Source organism: Sciurus carolinensis (assembly GCF_902686445.1).
Source record: "Sciurus carolinensis chromosome 14 unlocalized genomic scaffold, mSciCar1.2 scaffold_124_arrow_ctg1, whole genome shotgun sequence".
Taxonomy (NCBI): Eukaryota; Metazoa; Chordata; class Mammalia; order Rodentia; family Sciuridae; genus Sciurus; species Sciurus carolinensis.
Genome location: NW_025920109.1, coordinates 183,332 through 201,020, shown reverse-complemented (window position 1 = coordinate 201,020; position 17,689 = coordinate 183,332). Strand labels below are relative to the sequence as shown.

Sequence of the window (17,689 nt, the reverse complement as noted above, 5' to 3'; positions counted from 1 at the left end):
GTAAAAAGGTTAATTTGTTGATATTTTAGTTATTTAAGATTTAGCCCAGTGGGCTGGGGATATAGCTCAGTTGGTAGAGTGCTTGCCTCAAAAGTACAAGACCCTGGGTTCAAATCCCCAACACCGCAAAAAAAAAAAAAAAAAAGATTTAGCCCATCAATTTTAAATCTTGTATAATTTCCAAGTTACAATGAATAACCTCCCTGTAAAACATAATGGGTTGACCAAATGAATTCAAAGTTTCTACTAGTATTCCTTAATTGCATCTTGCATTTTGAATATAGCTTATTAAAATATGGCTTCCAAGACATGGGTCTTTTCAGACTCACTGCCTACTGTTTCTCCTCATGCCCAGTACATTCTACAATGTAATACACAGAATCAATCAACTATACTTTTTCCTTCTTCACCTGAATGTTCATGAATTGTGGAAATTCCACCCACTACTTTTCAACTGAGAAGCCACCACCAGCAGGTGCCTGTCCTAGGTTTTATGCTCCTGATAACCTTCTCAAAACCTATTTGGACAGAAATGTCAACACAAATTAAATGTGAACACAGCTGTCAGAGTAGCAATAACAAGATAGTACAGGTAGGTGATACCAAAGAATAAGAAGGACTGACCATCACAAGTTTGAAGTCAGCTAGGCAACTTAGTGAGATCCTGTTTCAAAATTAAAAATAGGCTGGAGATGTAGTCCAGGCATAGGATGCTCATCTAGCAAGGGTGAAGCCCTGGGTCCTATCTCCAGCATTATCAAAAACAAAAAGGAAGAAGAAGAAGAAGAAAAAGAACTGGTTAATTTAGCCTATGTGAATTTGAATAAATGAAGAATAAGTGTTATAGATGCCTTAAATTTTTCTTTCTCTTCTTCATGTCCTCCCAGCTCTTAGACTATTTGAAAAATAAGTTTTAAAAAGAATGAATTTTGTACACTTTAAATATAATTTGTCTAATTTAATACCACATTAACATACAATCAGGAACTGGTGACTTCAGTGAGCAAAGGGATTATCTGTACACTTTCTTTATTAAAATGACTTAGGCAGTTGAAGAGGGAAAAGCAGATGTAGGCATCAGAAGTGGCTAACATCCTTTATCAGGCAAGGTATTTTAAGGTGAATTCTCACAAACTGAGAAACAAGAATGAAAACAACCATATAAATGTCTTTGATAATATATTGTCAGATAAAGTAATAAGGAAGACATACATTATGTATACTTACCATATATGCAAATATACTATGGCTTAAAGTTATTAGAAATTATATTTGAGTTAATTTCCAATAGGATACATTTTATTTATTTATTGTTTAATTTATTTTCTGCAGTGCTGGGGATTGAACCCAGGGCCTTGTGCTTGTGAGGCAAGCACTCTACCAATTGAGCTATCTCTCCGGACCAATGTTTATTTTTAACATTAAACAAGTCAGGAATTTCTGAAGTATTCATTTAAGATGAAATGATTTTAGAAAAGTATAATGACAATTTATTTTCAATTGCAAAGCAATCTCTTAGATTCCAATAGTTACTGAATTTAAGCAGCTAAAAACAACCTTTGGATTAAACTTTTTTGCTCTTCAGCATTTTGTAGTGAATATTTGTCATGGATGAAGCAGTAGGTTACAGCAAAGTGTATATATTTGCACTTGTTAGGTGTCTTCCAAGGGTGATATTCACTTAGAGTTCAGGTTACTATTTCTAAAGACTTTTTGTAAAATAACATTAAATAAACTTTGTCACATTTTCTGAAAGTATTAGGGAGTTTCTGATAATATAATTACAAAATACTTGGAAACCACAGAAGTCTGCTATTCACTTGATATTTTGGTTGAGCAGTTTCAGAAGGAAAAAAATCAAAGAACACCTACTAACAGTCAAGACCCAGGACAGCAGCTGTGATGCACAGTTCAGGGCAGTCTTCCTGAGGGAAAGGACTGCTTCTGTAGTCTTCTCAGTCACATCCACAAACACACAAGGCACCTGTCACCAGGAAACATGTGCAGCAATACAACAGTATGCTGAGACCCAGAGGGTTAAGAAAGGTTCACAGAGCAAGAAATACTGCAGTATGTCCCTGAACAATGAGCACAATTTCCTCAGCCGTTACAGACATTGACGATATTTGAAATGGAGTATTTTTGAAAAGTAAGCCTATTTTCTACTCAGACTCTTATCTGTGAATTACATATTTTATATAAAAATAAAACCCTTGACATTTTGTGGTTTGAACTAATGGATCTCAGTCTTTAATGTGTTATGAGAATCGTGCAGGTTTGCTACGTTGGCCCTGAGAATTTGTACTAGTTAGTTCCTTTGAAATTTGATGTCACTGGTCCCAGATAACATTTCTTAGAACCTTGGTTTAAAGTCTTAGTTATTTTTTTCACTTTTCTCTAGAGAATAAACTACTCTTATCCCATTAGCTCCTGATCTTTAGTTTTGACTGCAGGGTTTCTCAATATGTAATCGCTCAAATGAAAACAGTGAAACAGTACCAAACAGATATTTATAATTTAAAATTAAATTACAATAGGCAAAGGATTAGAAGATTCTCTGTTGCCTTTGTCAACTCCAAGATTTTTTTGTGTGTAGCAATGGGGAGTGAACCCAAGGACAATCTACCTCCGAGATATAAGCTCTTTGTTTTTTTTGTGTGTGTGTGAGATAGGGTCTCACTAAATTTTCCAGGATGGCCTTGAACTTGTGATCCTTCTGTCTCTCTCAAGTAGCTGGAATTACAGGCATGTACTACTGTGCCTGGCCCAATATCACTTTTAATTTCCCCAATTTATAAATTATAGAGACATATGATTATTGCTTATTTATTTTGGTAATAGGAATAAAACCCAGGGGCACTTTATTACTGAGCTATAGCCAGGTCATTTTTATGTTTTAGCTAAGTTGTTGAGGCTGGTCTCAAAATTGTAATCCTCCTGCTTGGATCTCCTGATTCACTGGGCTAAAAGGCAGGTGATGCCTGGTGAATTATCAATTTTTTGGAATCTGGGGTCTTACACTTAGTCCTTCATTTTCAATCTCATTGTACTGTAGAAAACATTACTGGTATGGTCTGCAAGTGTTTTTCTCCTAAAACACACACATTGAAACCTAATCACCACTGTGATGGTATAAGGTGTGTTCACTGGGTGGTCATTAGGGGAGAGCTGTCTTGCCCCTTTCCACCATGTGAGTACAGTAAGAAACTGCTGTCTGTGAACCAGAGCAAGCTGTAACAAATACTGAATCCCTCGATCTTGGGCTTCCTATTTTGCATAGCCACTAGAAATAAATTTATTTATAAGGTCCCCAGATTTTGGTATCTTGTTGTAGCAACCTTCAGAGCCTAATACAATTACCATCTTCTCAACAAACTAAATTTGTTTTTTTAAATTAATAAGGAAAAAATAATTAAAAAATTAATAAGGAAATGCTAATATATTGTTTTTGTTTTCAAATAGAGAAAAATTAAGTACATTAAAGATAATTCTTTAAGATGTAGTATTTGTTTCACCATTTTGTTATCGTTTTTGTTTTCTGGGCTGGGGCGTGGGTAGAGGTGATGTACCCAACTGAAACAGTACAAAGAAATAAAACTGCAGAATAAACCAGTTCCATATTTAGTAGGATATTAACTTGGGGTTTCTGCCAGACATTGTGGACAAAATGAGAGACATGAAACAAACTGGGCTTGACTCTACAAACCAGGATTGAAACCTACTACATAGCACAGGTGGTAGGAAATTACTAAATATTTTTTTAAAAAATAAAATAACAAGCTGTTGGTGCAGATCAGTTGGTAGAGTGATTGCCTTGCAAGCACAAGGCCCTGGGTTCAATCCACAGCACAAAAAAATAAATAAATAAATAAATAAATCAACAAATAAATATGTCAGGAAAGTACTAGGTGTTTTATGGCAATACTGGCAACACATGGAGACCTCTAATCTTTGAGGCTGAAGAAAACATGGCAGTGCTAATGTCATACCTGGAGGAGTCATGAACCCAAAGGATGTCAGTAATTTATATGTTGAACATGGTAAGTTTATTGAACATTGGCTGAATGCATTATGCATTTAATTAAGAGTATTTCTGATATAACAAGGCTTCTGCTTACACAGTACTGTCAACAGAGTGCCAAATAAGTATACCACACTTGGAATATTTTCTGCTTAATAATAAAATTGAAGTCACTCGATATGAAAAATTAGAGCAAGTGTTACCTCTATGGGTAGGACCAGACTTGCTCTAACAATGGATGAACAACTCTAGGAATATATTATCCATGGGTCATATACATTAAAGTCTAACTAGAGCTCTAATTTTAGAAAATGAAATAAGTCAATGAGTAGAGATCTGCATAGTTCAGAGCCCTGGGTATGCTCTCACACCTTACACTCAGATGTTGAGTAGAACGGTTGGCCACTTTACCAGCAATTTGTTTCTTAAGTTATTTTATGATTTGAAGCTTTGACCTTGCTAGTATGTCCTTTCTAAACACTGTGCACATGATCATTTCTCATGGACCAGTAACCTGGGCATCGAGGGTGTTCTAATTCTAATGTACCTTAGGAAACCTGTAAGGGTAGTCTTCAATCAGGATCAGTAGTGGCAGTGCTTTCCTAGCTGCCTGATTAACATGCCATTCTTTCTCTCTTCCTCAACAGTTTTTCCTTCAGGTAATGTGTTGCAGGATGCTTAAGCACACTAAGAATGCACAGCATTTTCAGTTTGTTGAGTGCAATGCAATCATTGGCTGTTCAAGCCCATAGGTCCAAAGCTCCATCCCCCAGTCAGACTAAGGTCTCAGGAAGCTGAAGGTCCATATTCAGGAACCCAAGGTGAGAGGCTCAGGCTCAGGAACCACTTACCATTGACATGGGGGACAGGACTTCCGGAAGGTATGTGGACACTTTTTTTGAAGTGCTTAATTCAAACCTATAATTTGTAGTTCTTAAAATGTTGATCCACTGCACACTGTCTTTCACATGTGACCAGTGAAAATGAAAGGCCAAGAGAATCACTGCCCTCCCAAAAAAGGGAACTACATCTTTTCTAACATTTCTTGAAAATATACATTTGACAATTTACACACCTCAACATAGGCAGCAATGCAATACATACATGGGCTGATTCTGTTCTACTAGAGAATCTCCACAAAGTACCTCTTATAGGCTTTCTTATTCTGGACTTCTGCAATGCTTTGCCCATTGTTTTCTCACTTCTAACCTGACACTTGGTACAGTACCACTTGTACTTTGGCTTGTGAGTGAGTCCCAAGTAGGAGAAATGGAACCATCTGATGGGGGCACTTGCTATTTCTGCAAGGTATCATTTCTCCACAGGCCACCTGATTGCACAGACAATATGTGAGCTCACTTTAATCACTGGAAAGGTTTCCAGGGTTTGTTTTCTTCTGTGCTTTGGTCATGAAGCCTGTTCTTTGATGTCTTTGAGTTCTTTTCCTTGGGTGTTTCTGAGGTGATGTCATCATGGTCATGATTATTATTAGATGTATTCATCACTTGATTCACATTGTTGTGTGGCCACAGGGAACACTTTTAATTTGGCTTTTCTGCCTGTGCAACTATCTTGTTCTTTGCCTTCTCTTGGCCAGCTTTGCAGCTGTTGCCAGTGGTGCCCTTGATCTCTTGAGGTGCCTCCAAGAGTTCCACGTGATTGTCCACTTGTCTGGTCTGGCTCTCTGCAAGCTCCACCAGCTGACTCAGGATCTGAATCTTCTCGTTGCCCAGCTCCTGGCTCCAAATCACTGCTCTCTGGATGCAGGGAACACTCGGGATTTTTGGGCACCATCTGTCTCTCTTTTAAACTTCTCATAGTTCTTCTCATAGTTCTTCTCCAGTTCTTTCAGGATTTCTTGGCATTTTGCTTCAATCTCTTGCATCACTGAGACATTTCTCTTCAGGTTTAAAGGCAGACAGTAGATGGAGTCCAGGTAATCCTCCTCAAAGTTCACCAGGTGGGTCTGCTTCCTGTTGGCAGGACACAGCATGGTTCAGAATGAAGCCCCCTCCACTCTGTATGGCTTTCTGCTTCCTGCACCCCTCCTCCTAAAATCAGATCTGCAAAATGCAGAGCTCTTGCTCTCCCATGACCTCTGGCTCTCCCAGGAACCCCACTCACCAAGCCAGCAGTTGCAACTGCCCAGGCCACAGTACCCAGCATGTACTAGTGGACCATGGAGGAGGGGGCTCCCAAATGAACCCCCACTGGCCAGATACTGTGCGGAGTGGAGGAGGCTCCCGGATAGACTTCGCTGGCCCGGGTGTGCTGGGTGGAGGGGGCTCCCAGATGAACCTTCACTGTGCCAGCCTGGCACAGTGCAGGGGTGATGAGCAGGCAGCTCCTAATAGTGCACACCTCAGAGTGGGTCAAGGGTCAAGAGTCAAGGGCCATTTGCCTCCACACTGGAGTAGGGGGGGCCCAGCCTGGTGGGCAGAGCTGCACTTGTCCCCTCAGTGGACACTTTCAAACAACCCCATCATTTTAAAGCCCTGAGCACTTCAGACGTTTTAGCGAGCACCATCCAAAAAAGCCTCTCGAAACTCACCCTGCAAGGAATCGTCCCCAACCCAGGAAGGCAAACTGAATACATGTGGTACCCAGAGGCCCTGTCCTTGGGGGTGGCAGGAACATGGAGGTGTCTGCATCCCCAGGACCTCCACAGTGACTCTCACCAGACGGTGCCATGTCCGCGTGCTTGCCAGTGGACAGGAGGGGCGGAAGCAGTACTTCGCTCTTGTGGGATCTCCTCCCTTCAGGCGCCTCCAACCCCAAAGCAGATCTTGCATCCTTTGGGACTCAAACAAGGTTAGTCCACAGTGGGTGGAGTCATACAGGGGTGTGCCCAGGTCGCCAGTGATTTTTGCACATGCCATGCTCTCAGGTGGTGCCCAGGCTAAACAGGCAAATGCACAGCGCAGATCTGGACCCACCCACTCCACTTACATCAGTGTTCTGGAGGCCTTGGCAGCGCTTCCTCCAGTGTTGGTGTCTGGCTGCTTCAGAGTTGGCAGAGACATGCTGCCTGCACCATGTGCCGCTGTGTTCGCTGGACCACAGTCATTTCCCTTGGATCAGGCAGACAACTGTCCTTGTGGAATACCGCCCTTGGAAAAGGCAGATTCCCTCCAGTAAGGCTACTGCCCTGGGTAATGTAGCCTACCGCCGCGCTCAGGTAAGGCCACCTCGGTAAGGCCGCTGCCCTAGGGGAAGGCTGCCTCTCTCAGGTCAGGCCGCCCTCAGTGGGGGACTCTGGTTGGTGTGTCTTGTAGCTGCAGGAGCTTGATCTGAGACTGACCCTAGGGGTCTGGGTCTGGAGGTCGAGGATCCAGGACAGGGAGGCCTTGGGGGCTAGGTACAGATGGATGGGAGGCCAGAGACTCCTCGTGCTCAACCCATCCTGTGGCAGCGACCATCATCAGTGAGGCACCCTATCTTGGTGAGGTCGCTGCCCTCGGGTCAGGGCAAGGCAATGCCGGGCGGGTGGGGTGGGGTATTACCGGAGGCAGCCCAGGGTGGGTCAACTGTGTGCACTTTAGTGTGGCATAACACTTACTTAACAAGTGAGAAACTCTGACTTGGATCTCAGCAATACATGTGCATGCTTGCGTGCACGCGTGCGCGCACACACACACACACACACACACACACACACACACTTATGCATACCACAATAAAACTTTTGAATTTGGATGACTTTATTCTAAGAAAAATTTTCAAATCCTTTTTAGGAGATAGAAGCAGAATGGTGATATATTTAATGTCAGCTAATATGTGGCATGATATATAAAACCACTCTACATGAAATTTCCTCAGGACTCTAAATCATTATATTATTTAAGAGACAACACAGCAGTTGCTTTTTGTAATTCTGATATATTTATAAAAACAATCTCTGAAAATCATTTTCTTTTCTAATTTTCAAACATAGAAAATGTATCCATTTGTCTTCCTAAAGTTGTACATTCATGAGAATGTTCTTCTCTTACTCCTTGCCATAGAGGGGATGGGCCTATTGTCACAGGAAGTGCCATGACTAGGTTTTATCATAATATCAGTGCCCTATGGTTTTCAGATCAAAGTCATGTATACCTCTCATATTTGCTGAATTTATTAACAATGTACAAACAATTTTTATTATATTTAAAAGAATAACTACCCTGTGGCCTTTAAGACTAAGGTAATATCCACAGTCTAGCATCTAAAACTAATTTATAACATCTCTGTGGCCCTTACAATCAATGAACTATCAATGCAATTGCATGTAATATATTTAATATAATAACTGTTCCATAGCCTTTAATATTGAAGTAATCTCCATACTATAGCATCTTATACATATATATTTGCTGACCTGTAGCCTTTCATATACAGAGGATATCTCTTATGTGGCATCAAAACTAATATAATTGTTGTCTGTAGCATTTCACACTAATATAATATTCATACTGTAACAGTTAAAGCTAATGTAATGTTTCTCCAGTGGACTTTAGTACTAATATAATCTCCACAGTAGAGCATTTTTTACTTGATAAAATAGCTGCCCCATGGCCTTTCAGAGTAATATTGTATCTATAATATATAATCTAAAACTAATATAATAGCATCTTAAACTATCCTAACAGTTGGTCTGTGGACTTTAATAATAATATACTGTCCATACTAGAGCATCTAAGTTCAATATAATGCCTGACTTTTGGTTTAGTGCTAATATAATATCCAAAGTGTAGCATCTAAATCTAATAAAATAACTTCCATATAGCCTATGATAAGCATATGCTATCTACACCATAGCATCTAAAATTAGCATAATAACTTCCCTGAGGCCTTTAACTTTAATATAATATCAATACTGTGTTCCCTGAAACTAATATAATAGTTGTCCTGTGGTCTTTAATGGTAATATAATATCCATACTATAGCATCAAGAATTGCTGTAATAGCTGCTATGTGGGCTTTCATACTAATACAGTATGTTCAGAATCACTCAAGGTATTGGTTAACTATGTCATCTCATCAGCCTATACCACAGAGTAGCATTGTCCAACAAGCAGAATGCAAGTCCCATGCACCATTTTAATGTCCTGGTAGATATTTTAAAAATAGTGAAAAGTAAAATTATTCTATTTTAATCCAATGCATGTAATACAATTTGTAATCAAGTAGAAAACATATTGTGATATTTTATATTTTTCCATTTAGTCTTTGAGATCTGGTACTTTACACCTGCAGCTTATTTCAAGTGCTTATGAGCCACCTGTAACTAGTGACTATCAAATTGGACAGGACTAGCCTTTAGGAAGGAAGATTAAGAGCCAGGAATTTTCAAATACCCAGCAAATTCCACACACTGGATTCTGAACATTGCTGCTGAACTTCCCTTTACACAATCTATTCTACAACTATCACTGACTATCACTTCAAGAAAATTCCTTTAACATCTAAGAACCTAGAAATCCCTGGTACCTTCAGTTAAGTCAACTTCAAAGGATATTCAAAGTTTGCATAAAGCAGCCTTGCTCCTCTATCTTACCTAATCTCCAGTTAGAAAATAACTTGGATTCTCCCATAAAGTTTTCCTAGATGAACAGTCAAATGCTCATTTGTTCAGCAATATTTTTAAACATTTACAGAGCTATACCATTATTCCAAGAGTAAGAGCAAAGGTCATGTACCCATAGCTACATAGCAAATCTTATGTCATCATGACCTCCCCCAAATACTCTCTCTAATCACAAGCACAAGCTCAAGCTTTATGCCCATGTCCTTGAGAGTATGATTCAGTCAAACTCAGCTAATAAAATACAGACAAGCCACTTTTAACAGTTGTTGGCCTTAAGGAACCATTGTAGCATGCAAAAGACAATCACAAGAAAGGTCACAGTGCTTCCCCCTGCATGGGCACAATGAACTGAAAGTTTCTCCACACACTTCCACCTAGCTAAGTCTCCTGGACAACAAACTTTCAGATTCACCCCAAATTGGTGTTACACACAGGGAAAACATAAATAAACCATTATGCAATTATTAACAATGTAGGAAATCATTTGAAGCAACCGCAATGGATGCCCAACTTCAGATCAAGTTTCTACACAGTCTGAGGGTCCAAAGAAAATTTCAAATATTTAGGGCAATGTTTAGGTTAAGATATATAGGAGCCAATTAATAATGTGGACAGTGACTGTCGCCACCCGCGGCAACAATTGCGCGGGTATTTATCGGAGGTGGACTGGAAATAAACTACTTCTATTTCTGTGCTGCTTCCTTGCTTGCTTGCTTATTCTCTAGCCCATACAGGGAAAAAAGCTTGCTTGATTTTAGAGGAAGAGAGGCTTTGAGAGAAAGATAGGCTTTGCTTATAGAGAAAGTTTTAGAGAAAGAGAGGCTTCTACACTTATCAGAGATCCATTTCTTCTTAAGAGTTCTGCTTCTTCTTCTCTCTGCTTGCTGCTTCTGCTTACTGCTGCTGCTTCTCTCTGCTAGCTGCTTCTGCTTACTGCTGCTTCTTCTCTCTGCTAGCTGCTGCTCTTCTCTGCTAGCTGCTGCTTTGCCTTCTGCCTACTGTCTGCTTATATTCCCTCCAGGAGGTGGAGGGCGGGGCCACACCAGTTGAGATCAGGCGAGGAGCCAGCTGCCCTATCACGGCAAAGGTTAAAACAAGCAGGCCCAAGCAGGAGCACTCAGGAACACCTGTGCATGCATTGTGTGCATGGACTTAATTAAATAAGGCCAATGATAAATCACCCGAGTGTGCTTATGTTAATTAACCTCCTCACTGCCGATGTGATCAAAACAACCTCCTGCTGGCTGCCAGACACCATCCTGGTGCAGTCCACATGGCACAGCCCCCAACAAGTGACAGCAAATTCCCAGCCAGAGCAAAGCATACTGCAGTAACCCTGGGTGGAAAGCCCAGGCACATCCAGGTGGGGAAAGCAGTCATGGGCCAGCTGGTGGTGAGAATAAGGTCATAGAGAAAAGCAATGCCATACACTTGCTCCCCTCTTGGTCATCTGGAGCACTCCACAAACCCAGGACAACCTTCTGTGCACCTGCATTTCCCACCCACATGGCACGCTGTGTAAAGCAGTCACCAGGTCACCAAGGTAACTCACTAGTTGAACATCTGTGCACCTACACATACCTCAATAGAAAAGGCACAGTAAAATTACTAGAAAGTACATTCATATTTTAATTGTATGCTTACAGTCCTGTTATTATCCATCCCTGTTGATCAACATAGTGTCATGCTTCACATAGATGCACTCTGAAAAACAGTCATCAAGGCAGGTAGGAGACAGGGCCAAATTTGTGAGCTCTCTTTTTAAACAAAAATAGGTTACATACTCTTAAAAAGGCACAGACTACATTCCCTAAATCTTATTGATTTCTTATATCTCTTCATGCAGATATTTAATACAACTTCCTCTATAGATAGAAATTGCATCTATAGTCTGTCTTTTAATTTCTAGTATTTCCAAGTTCTAGTAATAACCATTTGCTTTTGTAGACAATTTACAATCACATTAACCTGAAGCCCAAGAAAGCATTTCCTGAAGCACGCAGTATAGAGCTCACTAAAAAGGTTACTTCTTTGTTGTCTTCTCCTCCTCCATTTTTGGATCCAGGGTTCAAACTCCGGGGCACTTAACCACTGAGATATCTCCAGCCCTTTTAATATTTTATGTAGAGACAGGGATTCAATGAGTTGCTTAGGGCCTTGCTAAGTAGATGAGGCTGGATTTCAACCTGTGTTTCTCCTGCCTCAACCTCTGTCATGGTTTTGAAACCATCCTTTAAATATCAAAAGTCATGGGATCACATTTCCATAAAATATCTTTAAAGGATTACTTGATGCAGGGTGCAGTCTGGGGTCCTCCTGCCCCTTACTTTTCCCATTCCTCTTCCCTGAAGTAGGTCCTGTATCTGTCCTGTGACACTCCAGACAACAGTCACATTCTAAGAACAACTGAACAGAAAGTAAGTAGTCTAAAGTTTTGTGGATGTGTGACATCAACACTGTACAGAACACAAATGCATGTGTTTTGTGTAAGAAAATAAGTCATTAATTCATTTAAGATTCTATACCAACTTTGTTAATTGCCCCAAAATCTAATTTCTCAGGAATACAGTAGCCAATATTTAGTTGAGTACATTAAAATGAAACATGCATATTCCCACTTTAGAGTTTTATACAAGGTATCTTTATTCCATCTATCACTACCACAATAGATGCTACATAGAGCACATTATTGTTGGTTTTACTTTTCTTGTATCTCTCAAGTGTGTACCACTTTCTTCTAGAAAATAAGCTTCAAAAGCAATAGAAAACTATGTTTTGTTTATTAACATATCTCAAGTTTCAAAAATAATGCCTGGTACAAAGACAACATTTGTTAAATATTAAATGAATGAATTAATGGCTTAGAGGTGCATGGTGGGGAATGGATGGATTAATATATGGAGCTTTCTGGGAAAACATGGTACTCTCTCTTATCTGAAGGTGAGTAAATGATAGCACAGCAGGCTCTGCTTGTGCCTAGGTAGAGAAATTTCAATAGTATATGCTTTCTTGGGTTCTGAGTAAATATTTCCCTTGTTTCCAAACTGAGAGTGATTATTTATTGCAGTATTTCACAAATCAAATGAATTTATAATAAAAATTACTACAATTCTGGTGCAATTGCTTTCTATCAGAGTCATTTAGCCCATGGACTTGGCAATATAACAGGTAAGTGCCATTTGGGAAAAGAAGATGAGTATGTTTGTTTATCTTTCATAAACCTTTGTGTCACATATGCATATCTGTATGAGTATACTTGTAACAAATATGTGTAAGTTCTTTGTTTTATGCCTATCACTGAGCTACATCTCCAAGGTCATTGGGTCATTTCCCATATGGGCCACCAACTGCCTTGACCAGCACTGCCAAATTTGCACATTCTGGTGAGGGGAGAAGGGGGATTAGAAAAATAAAGAGTCACAGATTTTGAAGATAAAGTTGGGGTCAGGTGGAGTGCTTCTCTCTGGTGAAGATGCAAATCTAAATAGTTACACCAGCATCTTTATATTTATGTGTCTCATTATCAGTTAATGACTATGTAAGCAGTATTCTTTGTATTCAGGAAAGTTACTGGAACTATAACATCTGTGTACCTTTTCTGCAATTGCCATCCTCAGTTGCAAAGTGCGATGTTAGGAGCTTTGTTTAGCTCTCAACAAAGTGCATTGTTTAAAGTAGACTCAGGAGTAATGAAACTGGTGAAACATTGTTGTTGTCTAGCAAAGGAATTCCTCTATTCCCAGGAGCTATGTGCCTGAGATCAAGGTCACAGCTGACCAACTCTTGCACAGTGGTTGTCTAGCAAAGAAATTCCTCTGTTCCCAGGAGCTGTGTGTCTGAGATCAAGGTCAGAGCTGATAGGACTCTTGCACAGAGCGTAGTCATGCAGGGCATTATCATAGCAGCTAAGTACCCTGTGCCCTTGCACAGGAACATTTCTAGGCACCAGGCATGCCACAGACATGGTCACTGCTCTCCCATCCTCTGTAACACTCTCCACATACTCAGACCTATTTATTTATTTACATATTTATTTTGGCAGCAGGATCTCACTAAGTTTCTGAGCCAATCTTGAGCTTGAGATCATCCTGCCTCAGTCTCCTGAATAGTTTCATTTACAGGTGTGTGCCAGTTCTCCTGGTTTGTAAACTCTTTCACATGTATCTAAGTAGAGTTTTCATTCATTTTTCATGCTTCATTGAAGAATCAATCATATCTTTCAGGCACAAATTGTTAAAATATTGTCACTCATGCTCTGAAACTTTTTATTTCATCACGAATTGCATTCTATGCTATACTATTCACCAGATATTTTCTTTCCCAATCTGATGTCTCTTAAAATATGCTACCTATGGAGATTTATGCAAAGTTCTATATATTTACTTCAGTATTGTTTCTGATATATAAACTGCATTAGTCAGTGTTCCATCACTGTGACAGTATACCTAAGAAAAAAAAATATGAAAGGAGGAAACAATTGTTTTGGATTACGGTTTTTAAGATTTCAACTCTTGGTCACCTGTTCCCATTGATTTGAGCCCTATAGTTAGGTAGAGTATCATGGTGCAAGGATGTGGTGGAATAAAACTTGTTGGCTTCCTTATGGTGCCTGAGAAGCAATGAGGGGAGAGGCTGAATCTGAGGCCTCAATGCAGTATTGCATTGCCCCAGCAACCTGTCTTTCTTCTACCAGGCCCCAACCTGTAATGTTTCTACCACTTCCCCATAGTGCCATCAGCTGGGGACCACATTGGCAACACATAGTCTTTGGGGGATGAAAAGTTTCAAGATCCAATCAATAACATAAACTGTATCATCACCACCCTTATGGTTCCCACTGATGGTGGAACATTTCTCATGGTTGACACATCCAGCCAAGTCTATCACTGTTTTTATGATCTTGCTCCACTATGCAGGGGAGGCCCATAGAATGTAAGCAGGCATGGAAACTATTATCAGTAAGAAGACATGGCTAGTATTCTGGGCAGATGTATATGAGTAGTTTTCTATCACATATATATATATATATGAATATATGTACATGTATCTGATTATATATATACTTTGCATTTTTCATTGTACTTATATAATATACAACTTCACAGTGTGGGCCCATGCAAACCCAATACTATTATATTTAAATTCCTTATGAGAATTTAAGAAAAGATTTCCTACTCATAAAAGAATCATTCCTTTTTCAAAAAAACATATTCATATTTATTTTTAACTTTTTCCAAGAAGGTAGATTTATTTGATAACATATGGAATCTTGAAAATTCAGAATGAATTTGAACAAATGGAACATACTGCCTGTAACCTACAATACCTTATAAAATGTTTCAATGCTGTGGTCCCCAGCTATAGGCATTTTTTCTCAATATAATGCATTTGGCAAGTTTTGTACATGTATCTGATTGCATTAGTAAAGTAGTGTGTGTGTCTGTGTGTGTGTGTGCATGTGCATGCACACACATGACTATGCATGGACTACTGACGTCTAAAGTGTAGAGGTCAGGTATACAGGTAAACATCCTATATTGCACACATTTTCTCTGCACCCCAAATACACATAGTGCTTTGACTGAAATTCTGTATAATTGGTTGCCAAATAAAACTGGATTATTAATTATATTAAATATTTTAAGCAGTGCTTAATAACATATTTAAAATGTGATCAAACAGGCATCAATAGGGTAAACCTACCAGAGGTGGCAAACAACAGTCACTCTGCCTCTGGGTACCTCTGGGTTTTGAGGAGATAAGGGTCTTCTAAGAAGACCTGAGGGTGGGGTAGGAGCTGTTAAAGTGGACTTCATGTGGCCCTGCCCAAAAGTGCCCAGACTGGGACTGAGAGGGCCTGAACTCATGCCCTGGTACCATGTACCCTGCTTTGGGGATTGTTCAGCCTAATAAGGGAGGCACATGCCTAGAGAGGTCATCTTCTGCTGATCAGTCAGTTCAAAAGGGACATATGTGCAACCTCTGAAATGCAAAAAAGGCCCTTATGTGCAAGCAACAGTCCCAACAAACTGAAGATGTATATGCCTTAACTCCAGAATCATGATGCTTATATTCATGATTCACAGTACTCTCTGGGCCCTCCTCCCTTACCTACTCTGTAGTATTCACTAAAGGTTTAAATGTGACAGCCTTGTTTCAGATAAGATATTTTATGTACTCTTGGACCATAATGTTAATAAACGATCAGCACCCATTCCCCACAAAGATAACTAATTAGAAGAAAATCCCCTAACATATTGAGTCACCAAGATTGATTCTCAGCTGCTCAGTCCATATGCACTCATTCCATGCTTATAAAAACTGAACTGGAAGGTCTGGCCTGGACTTTCATTAAGAAACCAGCATTATCTTACTAATGTAGAACAAGTGGATTGCAATAAATCACTGAGTCAATCTTAAAGCAGGAGACAGAACCATCTTTATTCACCAGCTGGCAGGATGAGGGCAGACAGTAAGTCTAAACTCCTCTACCCACTCCAAGGGCTAAATACACCTTTAGAGTCTAAAACCACATTAATCATGAGTGGCTGTTGCTGTGATTCAAACTACAAACAAACATCATGAGATCAAATATCATAAGCTGATGGGGAAATGGGTCAAAATGACTCTAGTTGAGTACAAGTTAAAGAGTGGTTACTAACCTCTAGACAAACTTATAATAGAAAATAAACTCAAAATTCCATGGAAAATTATGATTATAGGGTATTAGAGAAAAGTTACATAAAGAAATGACTCTCCAATAGAGCCTCATCACTTCCTATTTCTCAAGGTTCTTGTACTTATAAGATACAATCATTTCAATTAACTCTATAATAAAATATAAAGTAATATAATCAGTCAGATAATAGTTTTATCAAATATATATAAAAATTACTTTCCTTATATTTAAACTTTCATTTTTAATTATTGTGCATTTATATTAAGATAACAAAAGAACTAATTTCAGGGAAGATTATTGCATGACTTATTACTACTATTATTATTAATTTAAAAGTGAAAGTATGCAACTTTAGTATAAAAGTTTTAAGATGAATAGAAAATGTCCCATAAATAAATGATACAGTGAATAAAACTAAGAAATTTGTCTCACATTCTTCTCTGAGTGTATAATGCTGTGGAAATTACTAAGTTGTCACAAACAAGTGAATCATATTGGGGGCATAGCATTTTTGAAGGGAAAACTATAATCAAGAGTTTGGTGTTAGGAGATTTTTGAAAGAACACATTTAGTAAAATGTCCATGTGTTATCAATTTCCCCAAAATAATCCAATTTATGCCCACTGTCTTATATTCCAATCAATTTATCATGTATCCTAGATTTTTCATTTTTCAATGATTTTTTTATGGGCCCACTGAAATAAGCTGTGACATATCTGTAATTTTCATTCAGGCTCTGACATGAGCTCATAGTCATTTTTGAGTATAGGCAAGAAAACCAGTTATCAATTAAACATGTAGTTACATCTGAAAGATACCTAGCAGTAACCAACCTTTTAGAAGTATCAAAACTGACACTTGACTCTCAAAGAGAATACCCAGAAAAAATAACCAGTGCTGCTGCCTCTGCCTTTAACTTGCTCAAACACACCAATGGAATAAAAGAAGGTAGAGGAAGTGTTTTATGTGTTATTCTATTAAGCATGACTTTTCATCTAAATCAAATGACTTAAAAAAATCTCAGTTCTGATTCAAAATTGTTTTAAGTAGTCAAGGTAAAGTGATGAATATAATTTTGTTGGCTCCATTAAGAGGAGAAATTCACAATTTAATGATTTCAGCTTTCTATCAGTGTTAAATAGAAAATTCAATTCCAATAATGGCTTGATTGCTCCATTTAATTCATGAAATCAAAGTAAAGTTTTGGATGTTCATTCTGTAGAACATGAAACACCTGATATTACTGTAATTGCTATTTCAATACAGTTAAAAAGTTCAATAATAAAGATAAAATTATAGTTAGTTCTTATTGTTCAGAATAGTTAAGTATTATAATGTTACCCCACTTAATTAGTGCATTACCTAATCACACCTTCTAGGAGATACAAGGTTAGGCTGACAGTCTCTGGTCACAATTTCATCA

General features: G+C 38.9%; 1 pseudogene; it reads right to left on the bottom strand.

The window, feature by feature from the left end:
* Positions 1–450: 450 nt before the first annotated feature.
* Positions 451–6,014, bottom strand: LOC124973317 (inhibitor of growth protein 1-like; annotated as a pseudogene).
* Positions 6,015–17,689: the final 11,675 nt, after the last annotated feature.